The following is a 22,056-nucleotide window of genomic DNA, read 5'->3' on the forward strand; positions in this document are numbered from 1 at the left end:
TCGCTTCATAAAAACACCATCTGATATACAGCTCTTGAGTACAACATCAAGAACATATAAAAATAATATATATGTGTTTGGTTAATGAGGCTGCTCTTGGGAAAAACAGCTCAAACCTGTCGCTCCCGTGGCCATCCCCCCGGCACGAGGGCCTCTTTACATTGGCAATTATATTTTCCACAGAAGAGATTTCCCGCTGCGCATTTGAAGCATGGCGGGGGGGACCTGATTTTGGCAACTGTGGCTGTGGTAGAGAGGAGGAGGCACCCGAGGAGAGGGCCTGTGTGGCCTGGCCAGGCAGCTGCGATGTCACCGCCACCTCTTCGGCCCCAGGCCTCAAGCCCCAACAAGGAGCATGTTCAGCCCATGGCTCCCTCCATGGGCAGCCAGTGGGCTGGGGCCTGCGGCTAGGAGTATTTAACCTCTTCCCAAAACCCAGGCTGCCGCGTGTGGGCAGCCCTCTAGCAGCCATGTCGTTTTGGCCTGACAGGGCCTTCCTGCCCACAGGCCAAGATGGCAGACCTCCCAACAGCTACCCCCGGAGTGGCATCCCCTGGTCCCCCTTGGATCACGTTACCTCAGCCCCACTGTGGTGCTGGGGGACAGGAGCTGGGCAGCTGCTCATCCCCCCTTCCCAAATCAAGACATTCCCAAGTCATTTCCCTTAGGGGAAGCTCTCCCTGAACAGCAAAACTCTCCAACATGGCATTGAGGGCAGGGGCAGGGCAGGGAGGAGTACTTCAATACTCAATACCTACTAAAGCCACAGGGTCCTGCTGGAGTAGTATTAAAAAAAAAAAAAAGAGCAGGTGAACCCTTTTAAACAATCCTCCAGCCCACAGGCCAACACTCACAGCGTTATATTTTTTTGCAAACTAAAAATGTCTGTTTTGATCTGCTCTCAGCATTTGTTCCATAGCTTCAGTCTTTCACTACCACTGACCTGCCCTGGAGCCAGGCAGCCCTGAAGGAAACAGCTGCAATGCTGTCGCTCCTACGAGCAGTTTTACTTGTGCTTACTGCTTTTCTGATGCCTCACCTGGCCGTGAGCACTCATGTCAGCAGGACAGGACAGATATAACTCTCACTCCATCCCTTCATCCTGCTCTGCTTCCTCCGGCAGCAGGGAGGAGGAGGGCAGGAAGGAATCCAAGACCTGCCATGCCATCATATAAAACTTCTCTGTTAATTGCAGACATTGCCATTCTTCCTCACTCAGAAGACAAGCACGATTCTTTTTTTCAGTAGGGACATCCTCTCCTCACCTCGCCATCACTTCGTTACCCTGTCAGCACATGTGTCGCCTCTGTAGCAGTGGGGAGCTGTAATGGGAATGACAGTAAAGCCAGCAAGGAAACACAAGGGGAAGCAGGATGCCTATGCCCTGGACTTATCCAGAGCCTCCAGCTACCCGCCAGGAATCAGGTTCCTTCAACTGGTCTGTCGCTGCTGCACCTTTGACAGATGAAATACACCACTGCTACACTAAATGCAAGGCTTCTCTGTACAGTGTAAAGGGGAGGCAGCTTTCAGAGCAATCGTTACAATTGCTGGTGTAATTTCATATAATCCGACTGGAATAACATGGGCTTAATATTAAAAAAACACCTTAGAAATGTCTGTTACCCTCCTATTCGCAAAGAGAATCAACTAAAAGATAAATCCGAAAATCTGGAGTATGTGGTCATCAGCCCTTTGGCGCATGGGGTAAAGCGTGTCACATGAAGGGACTTGCTTCCAGCATGCATCTCTGCCTAGCAGTTGCCACAGGAATTCGCACACATCTGAGACCGATCAGAAAAAAATTCAGTCTGAGTTTATAAACCCTAATAATCTCTGAACTGATTTAATATCTTTAGTAGTAGGCTTTCCTGTATTGCTTTTACCTTTTGGAGGTCAGGTTTTGGTTCTTAGGAGGTCAGAACTGTTCCACACATGATGATACAGTCACTCACAATTTCATTTTTTTGTTTCAGTTCTAGATTTACTCCCCTGGCTTTTACTAGCAGACAGATGAGGCTGTGAGCATGATGTGCCACAGCTTCCATCCTACCGTCTCAGCACCTATACATCAGAATGTCATCGCCCTTGGTGCTGCTACATACGCCTCCTATTTGTAAGCCTCATGGGTGGCAATAAGATCTTTTCGCTGAAGGTTTCGTCCCACATAGAATATTCATCTCCTTGCCAGTGTCCAGAGTGTGATTTGGTAACTGCTTTCTTTAGACAGTAGTATTTGGCACTGAGTACAGAGAATTTTTTTTTTTTTCTTTTAACTAAGCTGGATAATATTTATTCAAGCATAGGTATTTGGTTGCGGCTCTCCCTAGCACTTAATTTTAATTGCTCAGACCTAACTGAACCTAAAATGTCTTCTCCATGGCTACGAGGGCACATATCAAACTTTCCAGCACTGCTATTTTAGCAATGCCACCATCTTTTTTTATCTTCCACAGATGCAGTGATTTTTTACTTGCTCTCCAAGACAGATGCTTTATAGACTGAATCATTTTTCTCTGTTTCCAAGCCTAGGATATCTGGAAGCATCCCAGGCTTTCAAAAACATCTCTGTTTTCTTTCAGAAGTTTCAGAAGCAAAGATATAGTGCATTGTGTACTTTGAATATGGTTTCATTTAATTTATGAGGCCACTGTACAAATCAGTTGCTGCAGATTTAATGACTTCTCTGTGCTATTACCTGAAATCTCCAGCTATGTAAAATTTTCTTTGGCATTCTGGATGCCATTTGCTTATCTCTGAGGCATTATTGTGCTCCTGCCACTGTATCACGTCAAGTGAGTTGTTTTCCTGCTGTGTTTTTCTTCTCTTGCATAAAGCTAACAAAGTCTTGTTTGGGGATTCCCTGCTACCCAACTTGCATTTTGATTGTGAATTGTTGCTTTGCTATTACAGCCCAAGTGACAAAGAACAACTTCTTTTTGCTGTTCCCCATAGCCTTAATGCTTTATGGCTGCAAAATCATTCTCTCTGAGTAATTTGATTTCTTGTATCCCGTTACATTTTCCCCCTACTAGTTTCATTATAATGATTTTCTCTCCAAGGTTTTCAGGAGTCATTTGAAAAATTTTCCACAGAGGCTGTGCTAGTTCCATTCTTCATTTACACGAGTAGGTTCATTAACTTTGCACATCTTAACAGCACTTAGTAAAGTTAACATACACTTTTTTACCCTTCTCCTTTGAGAGCTTGCATCTTTCATCCTTTTTTCCCCTAACATACCACAAATTAATTCCTCATTTAAAGATCGTCATGCAGGTCTGCCAAACTGCACAGCAGAGCAATCTTCTGAACTGTTTCTGCAGTTTCTTGATTACACTTGAATAGGATATGTCTTTCCATGGCCAGTCTCCTTAATCGCTGCCTTTACATATCCTCAAAAGTTGACTGCTTTTGACCGCATATTCATGGGAAGAAGGAATCACCCAAACAGAGTAAAAACTGACCTTCAATGCATCCTCACCCCAGCAAGCACTCTTCAGGAAGATAATTCCACACAGTACCATGTATCCTCCGGTTCGTAGCCCCTCTCCCCACCACAGCCCTGGGACTTATGGAAAACTTGGAGGCAAAGAGCCATCAGTCTCCTCTCAAGACCAGCACAGGCGGTTAGAGGCAGAGGGGAGACTGATCCACAGAGGAATGAAAAATTCCTGAGAACACTCTGTTCCTTGTAAGGTCATTTACAGATTTCATTTCTTGCTGCGAAATTAGCTGCAAGTTTTCTCAAGTTTCATCACGCTTGTCACAAGTGGCAGCTGATCCCTGGCCACTTCCAACACCCAAAGGTTGTCTTTATTTTTAAGCTACTTTTTGCCTTCACAATTCAGAGAGCTTTGAAGAACTGTGAAAGTGTATGGTACCAACGGAGCAATCCAAAATACAGAGGCATGTGGGACAGCTCATAATAGGCAAGTCTTTAATTAGGATGTTCACTGAGGGTGGGCGTCTTTTTTGTCTCTCAGGCAGCTGGACTAGATGACCATGGTACGTCCCTTCCAACTGAAATATTCTATTCTATTCTCACTATTTAACTCAAAACGACTCACAGCTGTCCGATAGCAACTGATACCGTGTATGTGCCAGACAGAAAACACCTATTGTTAGTCACTTTTCAATGGGAAGCAAGAATGGTGTGTTGCCTTAAAGGGGTGGGGGAAGTTTTATGAGCTCTGCATTTCTGCATATGGTCTATTGATTTTGCTCTCAGATCTTTTGAACAAACTCAATGTGTGGAAAACTTGAATGGCCAAAACAGACACTGTGTATAATTTTTGTGGTCTCTCCAGCCGTCCCTTCATCCTTCACAGCAATGAAACTAGTAAAAGTGGCAAAACACCACAGCACAGAAAGAAGATCATGCAGTAGGTGGTACAGATAGTACACATGTAACAGAATGGTGCTTTACAAAAGAAAGAGCTCTTTAGTGCTTAGCAGAGCTCTAGGACTATATTGATAGTCACATGAGGTGACTATCTATAAAATATGCTATTAGTTCTGGGTTTAGGAAGATAGTGCCACTTGGTTTCTTCTGGTCTTTATACTTGCCTTTGAGGCATAACACCTCTTCACTTGAGGAGGGACATCCCTAAGGACTAAGGGTGGGTGATTACATAAAGAAAACTCGTGGGTTTACAACCATGTATTCCTCCAACATTTTCTCCTTCAGGCCGCAACATTCCTTCACAGTATTCCTTCCCTCACCTTCACCTTGTCCCCATATAACTAATTTTTTATCTTAGGCTTTAAAACAATCAGATCTCCTGTATGTCTTACCCAGAAACCAAACTCTGCTGGAAGCATCATAAGTACAGCCACTTTCTCAGGGAGAATTCTCTACAGAATAACCTTTCTAATCTTACCTCAGCACCAGAAGACAACTGGAACACACAACTTGGGAACAGAGAGAGAAAAGTCAAGTGGCATGACTGTCTTCCAGCTCTCCTATACCACTAACACATTGCAGTTGACGAAACCAACCATTCTCCGCTAAACATGGGTCTCCAAAAGGAACTGATTTCCTAAGCAAACAAAGGCAAAATTCAGTCTCTACATTCCAGATTAACCAAAATTCAGGAGATTTTACCTATTTTCTTGTTTGATTTGTCTCACATGACTTTGATCACTCAAAATTGCCATGAGGTCTGAAAAGGTCTTCATTTCAATTGAGCAAGGTCTTGGAGACTAAGCTCTGCGCTCTCAGGGCAGAGTAAACATAACAACAGTCCTGGTCTGCTTGCACAATGTGCAGTGGTTTTGCCTTGGTTGAAAATATTTTTTCAAGATTTCTTTTCAACAAAAGCTGTAAAGTTATGGGTTTTTCACATACTATGAAGAAGGGGCTCTCTAAACTGTAGTAATTTACTAGATTTGGCAACACAAGTAGGAAAGCATCTTGAACCACAAGGATGTTAGGCGTTATAAATTTTTTCTGCTCGTCTCTGCCTCATACATTAGCTTTTCTCTAAAATGCTCTTCACTCAACACAAAAGCACGTGCACCGTCAGCAAGTTTAGTACCTCAGAGAAAACAATGCATTAAAAACAGTTTGGAATAACTGATTTTCTATTCCACTATAATGCATTTTCAAAATACGAAGGATCTTTAAAAAGTTAGGGCGAGTTTGCTTTTGGTCACATAAACTTCCACATAAACTTCGGTAATCAAGCTTATTGCTTGACTTGTTTCTGTGAAGGAGCTCTCACCCCATGGAAAAGGACAGCAGTCTTGGTTTCCCTCTTGGTTTTCTAGTTATCCTGCAGAGAACAGATTTAACACCGCTTTCTCTCTCTGTCAGAGTAGCACTTATAAAGTTCTCAAAACTGAAAGATGGACTCCCTCAAAGGCATGCCTTAATTTCCTCACTCCCCACCCAAAACGTTGTTATGTCCACATCTCAGCCAGCTTGCTGGTTTCTCCACACAAGGAAGACCTGTTTGTCATGCTCCAAAACACACTCCAAATTCCTCTCAAGACATGCTCCTCCCAACTCCCTTCCTGGCTCCAGCAAACTGATTCCCAAGAAGGGCTGCTACGGGGTCCTGTGTCCATCCTGGATCCCAACAAGCTTCTCCACCCATCACCTACATCGTCTCCCCACCCCACTCAGCAGAACCTGCTCCCAGCCTCATCTCCTCACCCACCCATTTTCGAAGGGGCCACCTGTAAGCACACATTGTGCTTTCTTTGGACTCGCTGGCTGTTAGAGAGAAAGAGCTTGCGCTCATAGTAATAATGAAACAGGCCATGAGGACTGAGTATTTTACGCATCTAGTCATAGCAAGCTTTTTAGTCTTTGCCAAGCAGAGAAAATAGTGGAACTTTAAAATATTTAACTAAGGGGACAACTATTTCTCTCCACACTTATAGTAAAATCAATGATATGTTGTATATACCTGTCCCATTGGACTTCTTTAGGCTGTTTCTGAAGTCTGGCAAACTTCATACAGACATAGCAGCCTGCAAAACCACTGCAGAATTGGGCCAAGGTCTGCCTGCAAGTTTCCTTCAGAACAGGGCTGCAATTCTAGAATTAAGCCTTCTGGACCAAAGCTGAACAGATTTTCCAAAATAAAATTTAAAAAAAAAAAAAAAAACAACATATAAATGCTATTATTTATTAACACTAAAGTAATCTCCAATAAGCTCAGACAAGTATCTTGATAATGTTCACAAATTAGAGTTCAATATTATCTGGAGATTCAAACATAGGGTTTGAATTCAGGAAAGCATTTTGCTACACCTGACATGGCCACAAGCATCTCAGCAAACTCCATGTCGGTTTTTTTATCATGTGCAACCTTAACACAGCCACAGGCACTGTTACAACTGAAATGGATAAGGAGAGAAACACCATTTAAAAGGAAACTAAGCCAAGGCATTTTACTGCAGTAAGACCAAGTCTGATTTTTGTATACGTTTTCCTTACGCCTATTCACAGCCTACCCCTGCCCAGGGCATACAACATGAGGCTGCACTTGGCCAAGTGCACTGCAACCTCTGCACGCAGCATGGAGAAGACCCTGAAAGCGCCAGCAAGAGGCCTAGGTGAAGGTACGCAGCCAGGGAAAGCATTCAGGGAAATCTGAAAACAGGGACGTTTAGCAATGACCAACATCCACGCCTCTCTTTCAGGCGTTACCGTGATTTTTACTCGGACAACAGGAAAACCTTGCAAATGGTCTTGCTAGAAGAAACCCTCAGGAAAACTCTTTGGCTTCTCATCTGCCAAAAAAAGTACCCACACAGCTCTGTGGCCCCCAGGGGAGACGGGGCTGAACTCTTCACTCGTGGCTTCAAGCAGGGCCATTCCTTGGTCCAGTTCACAGCATTTCCTCTCAGGCTCACCTCTAACACCCACCTAAACAAAAAATCTTAATGTTCAGTGTTTCCACACTGAGGCTGTGTCCCTGGAAAGAGTCACAACAGAGAAGCACGTCTTTGCAGCCCCATGCAGATGCTGCACCCCATTCCCCAATGAGGGCTCCACAGCAAGGTTCAAGCCCTCCTATGGGGTATTCATACACGAGGCAAAATGTTTTCCTGGCCCATTTCAGTTTCTAGTCAGTGGTTTTCTGAAGGAAAAGGAACGCTGTTAAAGCCTGTGTCGGCTGTGAAGCTTGAGCCGTGCTGCATGTGCATACGCGCGCGCACATACACAGGGGAACATATGTGGTAGCTGCAGGATTTTAAAAGTGATTTTCTCATGCTTTTACATGATGTCCACTTAAATCCGAGTGCTGGTCTTAGATTCACTCTAAACACTGGTACATATGTCACTTGCATGCCAATTTTTTTTTTAAATAAATTATGAGCGAAAGACTACAGGCTTTTCAGTGAGTAATAAAACGAACACATTTTTTTCATTTATGCAGGTGCAATTTGTTTCTATTTAACAGGACACTGCTTGTGTTGAAGTAAAAGCATGAAATGTCACTCCAGCAAAGTCTTCAATACTTTTCAGTCATGACTTAAAATCACTAGTGAAAGGTAAATTTGGCTTTACCACTATGTTAAAAAATAAAAAAAAAAAGACAAAACCTTTTTAAAACTTTCATTTCCTAAAAAAAACCAAAGGAAAAATATATTTGCTTTTAAGCAAGCAACACTTAAACATTTAATCAGATGCCATTTTCAATAATATAATCATATGCAGAAGCTTCCAGGCCTGGCAGTTATTTGGACAGCTGTCAATCAAAATGTCTCACAGCTACCCTACCGTGTCAGCCATCAGCTAACCCACACTTTCCCAGGGACGTCTTAGCATGGCATCTTTGTTCTGTTTTCAGATAAACAGATCCAATTTCTCAACAAACAGACTGCTACAGTCCTTTTGATAACAATGTAATAATTCAAAACAAATGATTCTAGGCTTTGATGATAGCACTTTTATGGGTCATGAAGAAATCCTCCCACCAACATCTGTTTGATTTTATCTACTTGAACTTTATCCTCCAGTTGAAGATTTATAAGCTGAAATCATCCCAGCCTATTAAAGTCAGACTAATGTTAAAGCACTAACACAGAGAATGAAAGTGCATTTCGCAGTCATCCACCTTTTGAAATCCTGCTGTGAGGAAAAGATATCAAAAGTTTGAGAGATGTATGTTTAAATATGCTGGAAGTCTACATTCTGCACAGAGCCCTAGATGACTGAGAGATTAAGGAATCTAACTGTTGCCCTACAGTGGGGGCAAGTTATTTACAGAACCATTATTTAGAAAGACAACATGAAAAATACAGATGTTGTTTACATTGAAAGACTGTTTTCTTAGCAAAAACCACTGTGTGTGATGGAAATTCACTCCAGATTTGTCTCCCCCTTCTCTCTCTTAATTTCCGCATACACTGTAAATAAAAAGCATGACAGCAGACTTATTAGAGTCACTTGTTACTTATTAACTTGATGGCAAAATTTATTCAGGGTGCTTTTTAAATTAAAAAAAAAAAAATAAAAAGGCAACACTTTTCATGAAGAGCCTGATAAAACATGCCAAGGGAAGGAGTTTCACATACTTGCTACCTGAAAACACTTTTCTATGAAAGCCAGAAAAAAGAGAAAACATTTGGCATTGTCCCGGTTGCAGAGCTTTTCCAAGAAAAAACTACTCCTCCAGCAAGTGCTGACACTTCCACAAACTGCTGTGATTTAGCAATTGTTTTCTGGAATATTCCTTTGGAACAGACTTGCTCAGTGTACTCCAGAGGAGACTTTCTTTTAACCTACAAATACAGTGCCAATTAAAATATGTAGTATATCGTAGAGCATAAAAGCACACTAAAGCTTTGTGCTAATAACAAGAATATGCATCTCAGCTATTTGCAAGAGGAAAAAACTGTACTGCTATACCTCGTGCAACACCACTGGGAAGAGAAATATGAACACATTAGTTTTCAGAGGTGCGTGCCTCAAGAAGCTTAACCTTGTGTCTTTAAATATATTTATATATTTACACACCCCTACACTACTGTCAGACCCTTTTTGTATGAAACAACTCAAACTTACTTTACGCAGGCTAAAACTATTTTACTACAGTAGGAAGAGATGACCCTGTAGATTACAGGACGCCCTTATCACCGCTAATGTACACAGCACAACTGCAACTTGCGCTAGCTCGCTCCTAAATAATCCGCTTGGCAAGACCACTTCTCCACTGGTCTGGAGCAGTGAGACGTGCACGCACGCCGAGCTGCATTTCGTGCAAAGAAAAAGCAATTCTGCTTAAATAGTAAGAGCTGAGAAGCTCCAACACCAAGTTTACGAATCAATAGTGAGAAGAGCAAGGAAAAAGGTGGAACAGCACGGAAAAGGAGGCGAAAGGTGTCCTTGGGAGAAGCTGAGTGTGCCCCAGGAGAGGATGCTTCAATTCCCACAGCCGGCCCGTCCTAGGTGGGGACCTCAGCCGTGCGCTCTGGGTGGGGGTCAACTCGAGCTCGCTGCAGCGAAGTTTGATTTCTCAGACACCTCCCATCCCGGCCCCTTCCTCTTCCCCCCAGTACTAAGAGGCGCAGAGAAGCTGCCGCTGCTGGCAGGGAGATGCCCACCGCAGCCTTCCCACCCAAGAGAGCGGTTCCCTGATGTGCTGGAGTAAGCAGTGGAGAGGCGACAGTCTGCCCGCTCCAGGGATTTCTGCAGACAGTTATTTTTGTGAACCGGGAGACATTTCCTTTCTGAACAGGCAACGGTCCGAGTTTTGCTTTGGGGATTTGTTGGGGAGAGGCTGGGAGGGGAGTAAGGAGGAGGCAGAGGGATTGTTCTTCTTCTAACAGGAGGAAGAGCTCAGACAGGCATGCCTAAAGCTGAGTGGCAACATAAAGGAACAGAAGAAGAAGAAGAGGGAGACTGAAAATCCTGCATACCTTCCCTTTGACTCTGTCTGTTGTATGACATTTACCAGATGAGTATATGTAAAGTACTCTGTAATTAAGTTCATCTGATCATAATAACTTTAAGGAAACTTCAAAAACTATGTCAAAACTCAGAAGCCAGAATAATTTGTATTTATTCTAAGTAGACGAGCATGTTGCTCGAGCGTAAATTACACTCTTGTTTAGCATGAATCAAGCTAAATGATCTGGTAGGCTCATGGAACTGCATTTCAGATGTGACGTACCCTTCGCTTTACTAACTGTGTGGAGACCCTCCCCACTTCCAACACGCAGCGTGTCCCCATCTCCCTGGCCTGCCTCTGCCTGTGCCTGCTCCTGCAGCGCCAGCCGGACACACAGCCTGACAGAGGAAGAAATACAAAGAAGTTGAAAGCCGTGCAGGACGTAACGACAGGTGAAAATACCAAACTCCATTTGATCTTGAGCTCTCTTCAGGCATTTCATAGCTCCCGTCTCACGCAGGAACCAAATTCTGCAAATACATCATTGTCACAGCTTTGTCGTATCATACGTGCATGCTGTGGCTGCTGCACTGCTAATGAGAAACCCGCCCCCACCCCATATTCAGGGTGGAAGAGAAAGAAGTTTACTGGGGAGAATAAATTTAGACACCAGTGTTTCTCAGCAGTATAAAAATAACAAACTATGAAAGCTGTACACTAATCTCACCAGAAAGAGAACTAAAAATCTTAAAAAATTTAAAAAATAAAAAAAAAGGGAACAAAAGCATCCATCAATGCATGAGCAGGATTGATATTCCTCCTCTTGAAATCTCTAAATTAAATTGCATGTGTGTTTTTCTCCTTTTTTTTTTTCCCTTTTTTTTTTTTTTAAACCCGTATAATTGGGGACATATTGTTATATACCAAAATTTCAAAACATTCTTGAGAAGCACTGTTGTGGAAGGAACAGCTACAGCCTGCACCCTGCACACAAAGTGGGATTCGTTGTGCTTAGCCAACTAGTCCGAATGAAACACTCATGGAAAAATCAGATCTACACATCTCCATTTTCTCCCTTCATTAAACAGATTTTCTGAATAAATACCATGTGTTACCTAAAAAGCAACATAATCAGAGTTTAATGCTGGAATAGGTATATAGCAACTTAGGTGCCTTACACCGTATTTTTGGAAAATGGGACAGTCAAAGAAACAAGGGTGCGCGGGTGTTCCTCAAAGCAGCAGGCGCACGTGTTGGATGGCAGCGGCAGCACCACCAGCCGTACCCCAGCAGAACCAGGTGCTCCTCTTTGAGGATGCTGTCTCCCCTCGGCCGACTTGACATGCAGATGCCTCTATCTCTCACCGTCCTGGATCCTAAAATAGAGAGAGTGCTGCTTTCCCATCTCAACAGAACACCCAGAAATCTGCAGATTGATTGTTCTTTATTAAAGGGGAGATGCTGCTAGTATGCAGTGTGGAAGATGCATAAATGCTTTACGTATTTTTATATTTTGTATTTGTAATACAGCGTGTCTTGAGAAGCGCAGTTTGCCAGTAAGCATAAAAATACCATTAAGATGTTCAGATTGTCATATCCAAAATCTGAAACCGAATCTATCATCAGCTGTGCTAGCAATATGTTTTCTGCCAAGTTGCCACGGGTAACAGAAATGCATGATGACAGCAATAAATAACTTTAATGACTGCTGATAATATCATGAAAAGAGCTCTGTGATACACTGACATCATTTAGAGGTTTACTAGCCATTATTAAGTGTTGTATCGTGCCTCAGCTTGTCAGCTAGTCATAGCAAATCGCTTGTGTATACACATATTTTTATGCATCTGCTTGTATATGTAAAACTAAATATTAGAAACTATATACTACATAGTTTATTCAACTTATTTTCACTTAAGCTAACTTAAGAGAGAAGTATGCCAATTACGCACCAGTGGATGTACCTTTGGATTCTGTACAAACAAAATGCCTTTTCAAACAAAACTGATTACTATCCTGACAATCTCTGTCTAATCAACGGATGGTGTGATCTAGCACCATGCACCAGAGCCTATTTATCATATGTATTTGTCATTTTTGAATTCTTTTTTATTTAGCCTTCCTGGAAGTTTGCAGTATCACCATCCCTACAAATAAGCCTTGCTGGGAACACCAGGAATAGGATGACAAGCCATTTTCACAAATACCTGTAGTTAGAACAGTTTCATAATGAAATCTCCTTGAAATTAAATAATTCAGGGTTGGCTGACCTCACTATTACCTTTTAAGTTAGAAAATACTGAATGCTTTACATTATATCTTGACATGTCTTCCTCCCCACCCCCATAGGACTACTGCTACCACCAAAAAAAGCAAAAACTTTAAGCTAATATTGCTAATGCAACATAGCCCTAAAACACAGACATTATCAAAACAAGTTTAGACATTACATATTCCTCGCATACATGTTTTCATTTCCTTAAGGAATAAAATAGTTTTGCATTTTTTGCGTTGGTTATATTAAAACATCCCTTAAAGAGGGGAAAGAACACTATTTGCAGATGTGACATTCTCATATTTGCGATCCCCATTAAAGTAAATGTATTCTTAAATGGTAAAAATAAGAGTTTAAAACCCTGTCTTAAATCATGTACAGCTGTCAGAAATACAAATATGACAAGATCCTTTTAAGAAGTGACATTTAGCAATACCTATTGACACAGAAGGACTTTGGGAAGATGACATAAAGGCTTGCAGATGCACAACAGATCGAGCGCTTACATCTGCCTCCTTAACTCACGTCACCCTTTTCCATTCACCATATGATATGCATATCAATGTGATTACGCCAAGCTGGGTTATACATCATAAAATACATTTGCCTGTCAAAAAGGTACAGATACTTTTCTTTCTTCTCCTTCAGCAACCATTCCATGTGGGTTACATATCCCACAGCATTTAGATACAAGCAAGGCGTTTATTTTCTAGCAACTTCCAGTTCTAAAGTGCCATTATGATCAAGATTTATACGCTACAGGCATACTTCAAGCTATGACTATTAATTTTATTTAGTTTAAGAGACAAAATTTGTCACCTGCATAAACTCAGGAAGAAAATTTAATGCAATTAATAACCTTTCATGAGCCTAACCGGAAGGTGGAGGCACACCACGATGCATTAACGTTTACTCTATTCTTTTTTTTGTCTAACCCTTTAAGTGGCCTGCAGAAACATGGCATAGAAATTTTAACAAAGGTGTGGAAATAGACATTTTTTGCATTGTAGTGTATGCAAGTTGCTGCACTCGTATAGCAAAAATCAAATACCCCAAAAAGGCCAGGCTTGGTTCCCAACAAATCCCAAAGATGACATGGTTTATGAAAAGGTGGTCAGTGGACTTAAGGAAAGTTAAAAAAAAAAGAAAACGAAAGAAAAGAAAAAAATCATTATGGCTAATTATGTTGTCTCAATAACAAGTATCTATTAAAAGAACCTGAGCCTCCATGCCTTTTCTGATAAAGCTTCTAGTACATGACGAAAGGATTTACAGCTACCAAGATTATGAGGTGGCAGGAGTCAGATCCATTTCTGCACCTCTTCTCAAGGGTCATTTAATGTGGAGGAAGTAAAGCTTGTGGGGCCTCATTTGGCACTTATCAGGCTGAGGAGCTCCAACCGAATTAAATGAAAACCGAGTTCATTAATAAGCAGCATCCCTGCTAAGAAATCTGAATGAGTCTGGTCTTGAAAAGCCCATTTTTTAGTGGTGAGACTTTCTTTTCCCTCAGATTAAAGTGTTTGTGGAGTCATAAGATGCCTCCAATTCTCAAACAAGACCATAACCTCCTAAGTGCCACCGCTGCCCTCCTTGTTTCAAAGGGCTCTGAATTCACGCAAGCAGCAGCACACAGAAATTGGTTAGCATTGACAAACAGCATGACAACTGCAACACAAACCCAAGAGGGGAAAATAAACAACCCTTCAGTCATCCCAATCATTGGAGCCATGTGGGCATTTAACATGCTGTGGGTTCCTCGGGCCTTGGAGAACATAAATTAGTGCAATAACTGATACAATTAATGAATTTCAACAGTCAGATATAAGCACAAGTAACGTACCCAGGAATAAATCAGGCAGTCGTTAACAAAGAAACCCTGTTGCTTTGGACTACCCTGAATTCCCAGGCTTTCCTTGGATCCACTCACTAAACGAAATCACTTTCCAGACAGAAACTGAAAACACACAGGGATAAAATTTCCTCTCAGATTCCTTTTTATTCAATGCACCTGTTTCCCAGGCCTACCTTGCACCTCTCCCCAGAGATCTCCTATTTCCAGGACCAGAGGGAATAATTCTCTCCCTGTCTGGCTTCACACAATGTCTCCCAACTCTAGATTCTGCTCAAGCAAGGAAAGGATTTGCCTGTCTAAACACCCGACCCTGAGCATCCGCAATTTTTAAGCATCTCATCTCCCTCCTAAAGATTGAATGAGGTCTCTTCCAAAATCTATTGCAATAATTTGGGATGAGTGAATGAAGAAGTCTATGCTATACAACCCATGCCAGGTGATTCCATCAGGAGTGCAAAAACTTCCAAATATACTAACACATAAAGAAAAAAAATGCCCATAAATAATCTGTAAATCAGATCATTTTGATAACTACTATCTACAGCTTCATTATCTAAACAAATGCATTTTAAGACCAGTTCCCTCCAATGTGTATATCTGCCCTACAGATAAAAATTTTCTCTGCTTAGCAGTAGAGTGCTTGGCCCAGCTTACAAAGGGTGAAAAATATTACCAAAGCAACAAAAAGAGATTATTGCTATTTTAAAATCATTATGAGTGCAAACAGACAAATGTAGGGCAGAAACCCATTTTGAAAAAAGTATTAAGTCGAGACACTGCTTTGGAAATGGATTACTCTCCTGCCAATTTTATGTCAAAGTCATAACATTTTGGGTAAGAGCCCAAAACATTAGGAAAGCGACTTATCAAAGCTTGGACTTTAACCATCTGGTTTCCTTTGTTTGAAAACTTAAAGCTTTGGTAAAACAGGATTGTGAATGATCAGCATGGATTTTACACCATTTTAAGACAACCAGATATAGTTAAAAGAATCTGAGTCCGTTTATGCTCAGCTCTGGAGGGATTTCCCTAAAATTACATCATTTTCCTTTCCTGTCAGGTGTGTTCGCAAGCCAGGGAACAGGGTAAAGCAAAGTGTAAAAAGGTGACAGAAGGAAGAATTCTCAGTTGCTGCAGTGAAGAAAACATATATATATATATATATATTTAAATACTTAGATCAGCCCATTACAGAAAACCCTGCTCCCTAGCCTTCCTGGAAACTCAATCAAAAAGGAGACCAGAGAGTGGTACATCCATAAAACTTCAAAGCACCAAAATCTATCACAAACTGACCCAAATAAAGTGGTCTGAAGTTTTGCATCTGTTGCAATCAAAATCTCTGAGAGAGCCCGATTTCCTCTTTGGATTTAAGGGTAGAGAATTACAGCTCTTTGCCACTTCTTTCCACCCCCTCGCGCCTGTGGGAAGGTGGCAGCCGGTGGCTGCCCTGCCCGAGGCTGGGCTGGGGGTGATGGTGGGGCACAGAGCATCTGCGTGAGCCCCTCCGCTTCCCACTCGGAGCCGTAAGGGGCAAGGTGCGCCGGGCCCCCCCCCACGGGCAGCTTTCTGCCCCATAACACCCATTTCAGAAGCCTTTGTGCGGAAACTACGAGGGGCTTTTTGGGAGCCTCCCTCAGGCGCGCACAGCACGCGAAGAGGTGAAAACAACCCCTACCGCTTCCCACCGCGTGGGAGGAAAGCTGCTCGCTGCTGGACCCTGAAAAGCAGTCAGGAGGCTTTCTCGGGGGTGATGGCCAGCGGGGTTACCTGAGGATGGCGTGTACATGAGCTTTCTACCACACTGGTACAGATTCCAGACCTAAATATAGGTCCGGGCTCTTGCCAGCTTAGTTCAGTAACCTGAAGCCCGAGGGGCAGCTCCTATGGCCGGCACCCTTCCCGCTGCTCGCTGGCATGTGCGCAACAGCTACTTCTACGGGTCCTGTTGCTGGGGTCTCCCAGCCCAGCACCCTCCTGACGGCTGGTGACGCTCTCACAACACCTTCCTGCAGCCAGCGTGGAGGCGGAGAGCTGGAGCAGAAGTCGCCTTGCCTGGTGGCTTGTCCCCTCAGGGACACGTCTCGCTCAGCCGATCCATTGCGGAGCGGTCTTCAGGCTGCTTCAGCCTCAACCTGTTCCTCTGCCAGGGAGAAGACAAAAGCACAGTCCCCTGATCCACATCACCCTGGACCAGCAGTCTCCTATTCACATCTCCACACCTCGAAATTTGCTCTGAAATTTGCTATGGAAAGCCCAAATTTTTCATGAATCTCCCCAGTGAAAACTGGATGCTCACTGTTAGGTAGGGGACAGAAATCTGGTGAAGAATTAAAGTTGTCAAGAACAAACGAGACAGCGCACAGCAGAGATTTCTCCTTCAGTTTCAAGAAGAGATTCCCAAAGCATGAACATGCCTCACTTATTTTGGGAATGCTTCACTAGGTGGGGGTGAGGTGTTGGCCATCACTACGTCTTCTCTCCCCCGTCTCCTAGGCACGGACCCTGCTCTCTTTTTATAGCAAAAACTCAGATATCTGTGATACAGATAAAATAGTCAAGCTAGGACTAAAAATTAGGAAATTAACTGGGGGGGGGGATGGGGGGGGGGACCAAACACAGATGACTAGGGAAAATATGTATACAAGACAATAAAGAAGAGGAAGGAAATTAAAGTGTGTGAGTACGGTGGAAGTCAATCAATCAGCTCTAGACACTAATGTGCCATAAGCAGAGGCTCACAGCAAGGACTGAAGACAACTCTGACCTTTAGTAAGTTGACAGGCTCCAGGAAAGCCCAGCTTTTGAAATGCTCCATAATAAGACTATTCAAGAGTCTGACGAAGACCAAACTGAGTTCTTCCACATTCATTGCATGCAACTCCGCATACTTTGCTTTTCTGAATCTTGACACTTTGGGTGATAGCAGTGTGGAGTATTAACTCCAGAGCAGGAGTTCTCCTAGTTGTGTTGCAAAACATCCCCTTGCTTAACGTGTGGTTTCCTCAGGTACTCCCTGCCATGAGCTGGTTTCCCCAGCTATCAAACAGCCCTCTGCAAAAAAAAAAAGGCAACACAAGAAAACCACCACTCTCCAGAATACCACCAAGGCTCTCTGGGATGAACTGATTTTCAGAGCCTCACTAAAGTACTACACAAAATTGAGGTAAAGATGCATCATCTCTCCTCTGTCTGCTACAGACCCCTTTCGAGGCTACTCACTTGAGCTCGTTACAATTCTAGAGGATAACGGTATTTGGTTTGGCAAAAGACAGGGGGGAACAACAAAACTGTCTGCTGATAACAACATTCAAATACTTCAGCACCATAGACTTGTTTATCCATATTGAGTAACACATTTGCAATTATAAAAATGCATGACAATGTTTCACCAAATTAACAAGACTACATCTGTCCATTTTCTATCGCAATCAGTAACACAGATAAAGGGAGATGAGAAAGGTAAGAAAGGCAGTGTGGTGAACTGAATATATCTATGTATTTTACCTTTTAAAAAGGAAAAGAAATCTTTATACCACAGGTCTCAATATCTTTGCTGAACTACTCCCAGTACTGCCTTAGGAAGGATACTAGAGAAGCATATTATTCTGCACAGGTGAATTGCTTCTCTGCACATTTTCCTTAAGATTCTGGAGCTCTTGGATTATGTTTTGTAAATCAGTTAGCTTCCTAGCCAGAGATTAAGGTAAATTCTGCTAAGGACTAAAAGTTGACTTAGAGCATTAAGAAGGATTAATGTTTAGCTGTGGTGAAGCTGAAGTACTAGGTTAGCATGTTTACGCAGTGCCGTAGATCACAATTAATCCAAAATTAGTATAAAAGATCAACAGCAACTGCTCTTGCATGCCAGTTTGGCTTAGTCCTAAAATCAAGACTTACTTTGGGGGCAATCTGTGCGCAAAGTTGCCATGCATCTGCCCTAATAGGTTTAAAGCTTTCAGAGGAATCCATGCATTTTAAATGTTTAGCTTCTTTGCCCTCTGCTTTGAGAAAATAAATGTAGAAGTCAGTACTCGAGACACTTCTGCTTTCTATCTGTGTCGCAGATCTGTCAGAATAGATTGGTGCTGGCAACGAACAAAAGCAAATACAATTTCCTGTCTTACAAAGAAAAGGTGCTTAAAATATGTACTTTTGTTCGTTCATCACTGAGGATTAATAAAAATAACAGGGATATTCTGGCAGAAAATATTCATGCTGTATAACAAAAAAGATAGTAAGTGTACACACAGATGTCCAGGTATATTCATATATATAGGCACAGGCACATATAGGTTTGAAAAAAGATAACTATATCTGTCTGTTCTATAACTATAGAAAGTGTATCTATAGTAATATATTTAAAGACCAGAAGAGGATTTTAAATGACAGGTAACAACATAGTTTAAGAGAGCTAGGCAGGGGGACATTTCCCCTCTACTTCAAAGTCAGTTTAAACAATGATTTCTAGCTCTCTCCAAAACCAGCAACATCTCTGTGGTCTCCAAAAGAGGAGCTGTGCTGCAGCATGCTGAGCACAACCCAGCTCAGACTCCTGGTACATCCAAGCTCAAGCCCAGCACAGGGTTGACCCAGCCCAGCCCCCTGGCCTTACAGATCTGCCCTGCTTAGCCTTGGGAAAGGAGGGCTGGGAAGGCCGGGAAGTGAGCCCGTGGCTCCAGCACAGGGGACTACCACACCTCTGGGGCCATTCAGAAGAGAACAACATACGCTGTCAGGGGCTTTAAGGCGATACAGGTAAGGAGGCAGACTGTGCTTGGAGGCAACCATCATCGGACATGACGGCTCTTACAGGTAGGGAGCCAGCATGTCCAGCTGCAGGGACATTTAATTGCCCTTAAAGCAGAAAGCAGGTGCCAAGTTAAGAGATTTAACTGACCTGCAATATGTGAAATTAAACAGGTGAATGTTAAAACAAGCCCATTGTGTAGAACAGAAGCCATGCTTTATGAGTTGGATTATAAAAGCCTCAAGTTTTTGTCGGGGGGTCCACTGTGGGTGTTTGGTTTCTTTTTGTGGTTTATTTATTTATTCTTTTTGGACAGAGCCTTTTCACCCTTGTCCAGAAATACAAGTTTTCACTTGCAGCATGGTGTTACTTTAGTATATTAGTGCAATTGGTACTAATGCCAAAGCTCATTGCTGAACTTGGTTACTAATTATGATCTTTTCAGCTTTATTTCTATACTAATGCAAAACCAGAAATGGCCATTCTGAGCAACTATTTCATTACATTAAAATACACTGAAACCAAAGGAAAAAGAACGGTGCAGTGTTGTATCAGGAAAGATACCCCATACTCATCCCAACAACACAAAGCTACTGATGTCAAATCAAATGAGTTGAGAAATTTAAATCTAGTTGCTGTGTGCATTTCACAGCTGGGACAAACATTCTTGATGGGGTGTGCCCAGCAGTGAGGGCTATTTGCAGAGCTGTTTGCTAAGCAATTTTTTCAGTTACCAAGTCCTAGACTTACAACGCAATTCATTGCTTCCAGTGGCAACAGCATGCTGAGACATGGTAACATCGGTGCCTATGCCTGGCTAACTGCATTCAAGCTGTGATGGTGATGACATTTGTGAAACTTGATTAAACTTTTCTTTAATCCCATTCTTTATTTTAGAAACACACATGCAAACAATTTCAGATCCAAGTCTTAAGGGAAACTCTAAGCTGATGCGATGTGGCCTCTTGCAAGAAACTTGAAAATTCCCTTCCTGAGGCCTGTCTCCAAGAGACACACAGGGCTTCCTGTTTATGCGACCATTCATGCCCACAAGCTATGTTTAAAATAAGAAAGGGGGGGGGGGGGGGGGGGGGGGAGAAAAAAGAGAGGGATGCAAGCATAACCCAGGCACGTTCACTAAAAATTCAGACCAGCTCACTATGGGCTTGTGTTGGATTCTTGTCTTTGATTCTCACGGAGTTTTCTTTACTAAAAAGAAATACCCATCCTCTACCCCCGAGGAGGATGTGACTCACCACACTCACTCAGGCCTTCTCCAACTTTTCTCTTGTGCACTTGTGGAGAGGTCCTGCTGGCTGATTTTCACGCGATGACCCCATTCTTGTTCTGCTCTACCCTCAGCCTTAAATGAACAGGAGAAACTGGCAAAATACACTCGCACACCAAACACACAGGTTGAGAAGAACAACTTCAGGATTCATTTTTGTACCAGCAAAGCTCAGCTCAGATACATCATCTGGTTTGCAAAGACGTCCTGCTTTTCCCAATTTTACAGGTGGGTGAGTGAGGCAAGCGGAGGTCAGGACACTCGCTTAAGGTCACACAGAGCTAACGGCTGAGTAGGGTTTGGAGTACCCAGCATCCCCCCGGATCACAAGCCTTTACACCACGAACAACACTACATGCTTATGGTGTCCTTAGTTTCAGGAGCTACAGGTTTCCTGAGAAAAGGTAGGTTATTCAACAGGCCTGGAAAGCCCTTATAAACAGAGGTCACAAGCAAGACAAATCCGGTGTAGGAGTCGCTTTGCAGGAAGCATTGCTGTCTTTGCCAAAGGTGCTTCCTTAGACAAAACAAGGCAGATGTGCGCACATTTATCAGCTCCGCCCTGTAAGGTCCTAAGGCCTCTGAGCAAGGAGCTCAGATTTTCAGCACCTGTTGGACTAAGTAAAATAAAACCAAACCTGAAGTGGAGCATCTAGATATTAACTAGCCCGCATCTTTGAAGTGCACATTTTTCTTGGTAATAAAAGACAGCCCTCATCTAAAAATATTAGGTCTTCATTTCAAATGTTGTTCACTTGTTTTGTTTTACCGTAGCAGAGTTACACATCCTGATTAAAAGAAAACTACTGTTTTGTGGTTGAAAAAGTAAACATGCTTTTCTGCAGATCAAAGCCATAACGGCAGAATGCACAGTGGAGCACGCAAGCTCCAAAAGAAAGGGTTACTAACCTCTGCTTTCAAGTATGAATGATTGATATGCAAATATGGTTTATGGTAATGCTCGTGAATGTCTGCTTTTCTGGCAGCTCAGTGCTCCCGCATGCATTACGCTCACAGATCAGGGCTGTGTGAGCAGGCTTCGGGGGCACATGTGCACATTCAGAGACGCAGTTTGCTATGGAAGCCTTCCAGAAAGCCAATCGCTGCTTTGCACCATTAAACTAAACATATATTTTAAACTCCTCAGAATCAACAGAAGCAAACAGTATATCAAATGCCTTTGGTCCTATGCAGCAAGGGTACTGCCAAACCCCAAGCATGCAGGATAAATCATGAGTGGGAACCTCAGATCATGAAAGAGACCTTTAAAGAAATCACAAGGTAGGAGCAAAACTTGGTCTCTTCTACAGTAACTTCTGAAAACCCAGTTTTGAAAAGATTCATTAACTCACATTTTAACCTTTTTCAGAAACACTAGGCTCTAGCACGTGGCTTTTTACACAATGAAAGCTGTGACTCAACCTTTGCCACTTGCCTCCAAGAGCTGAGCTTTTACTGAAAAAAACACATGAAACGGCTCAAATGTTCAATAAGATCGTGAACTAGCAGTGGAAAAGTTACACGAGCAACCAGCCTCAG

The sequence above is a fragment of the Accipiter gentilis genome, chromosome 12, assembly GCF_929443795.1.
Source record: "Accipiter gentilis chromosome 12, bAccGen1.1, whole genome shotgun sequence".
Classification (NCBI taxonomy): domain Eukaryota; kingdom Metazoa; phylum Chordata; class Aves; order Accipitriformes; family Accipitridae; genus Astur; species Astur gentilis.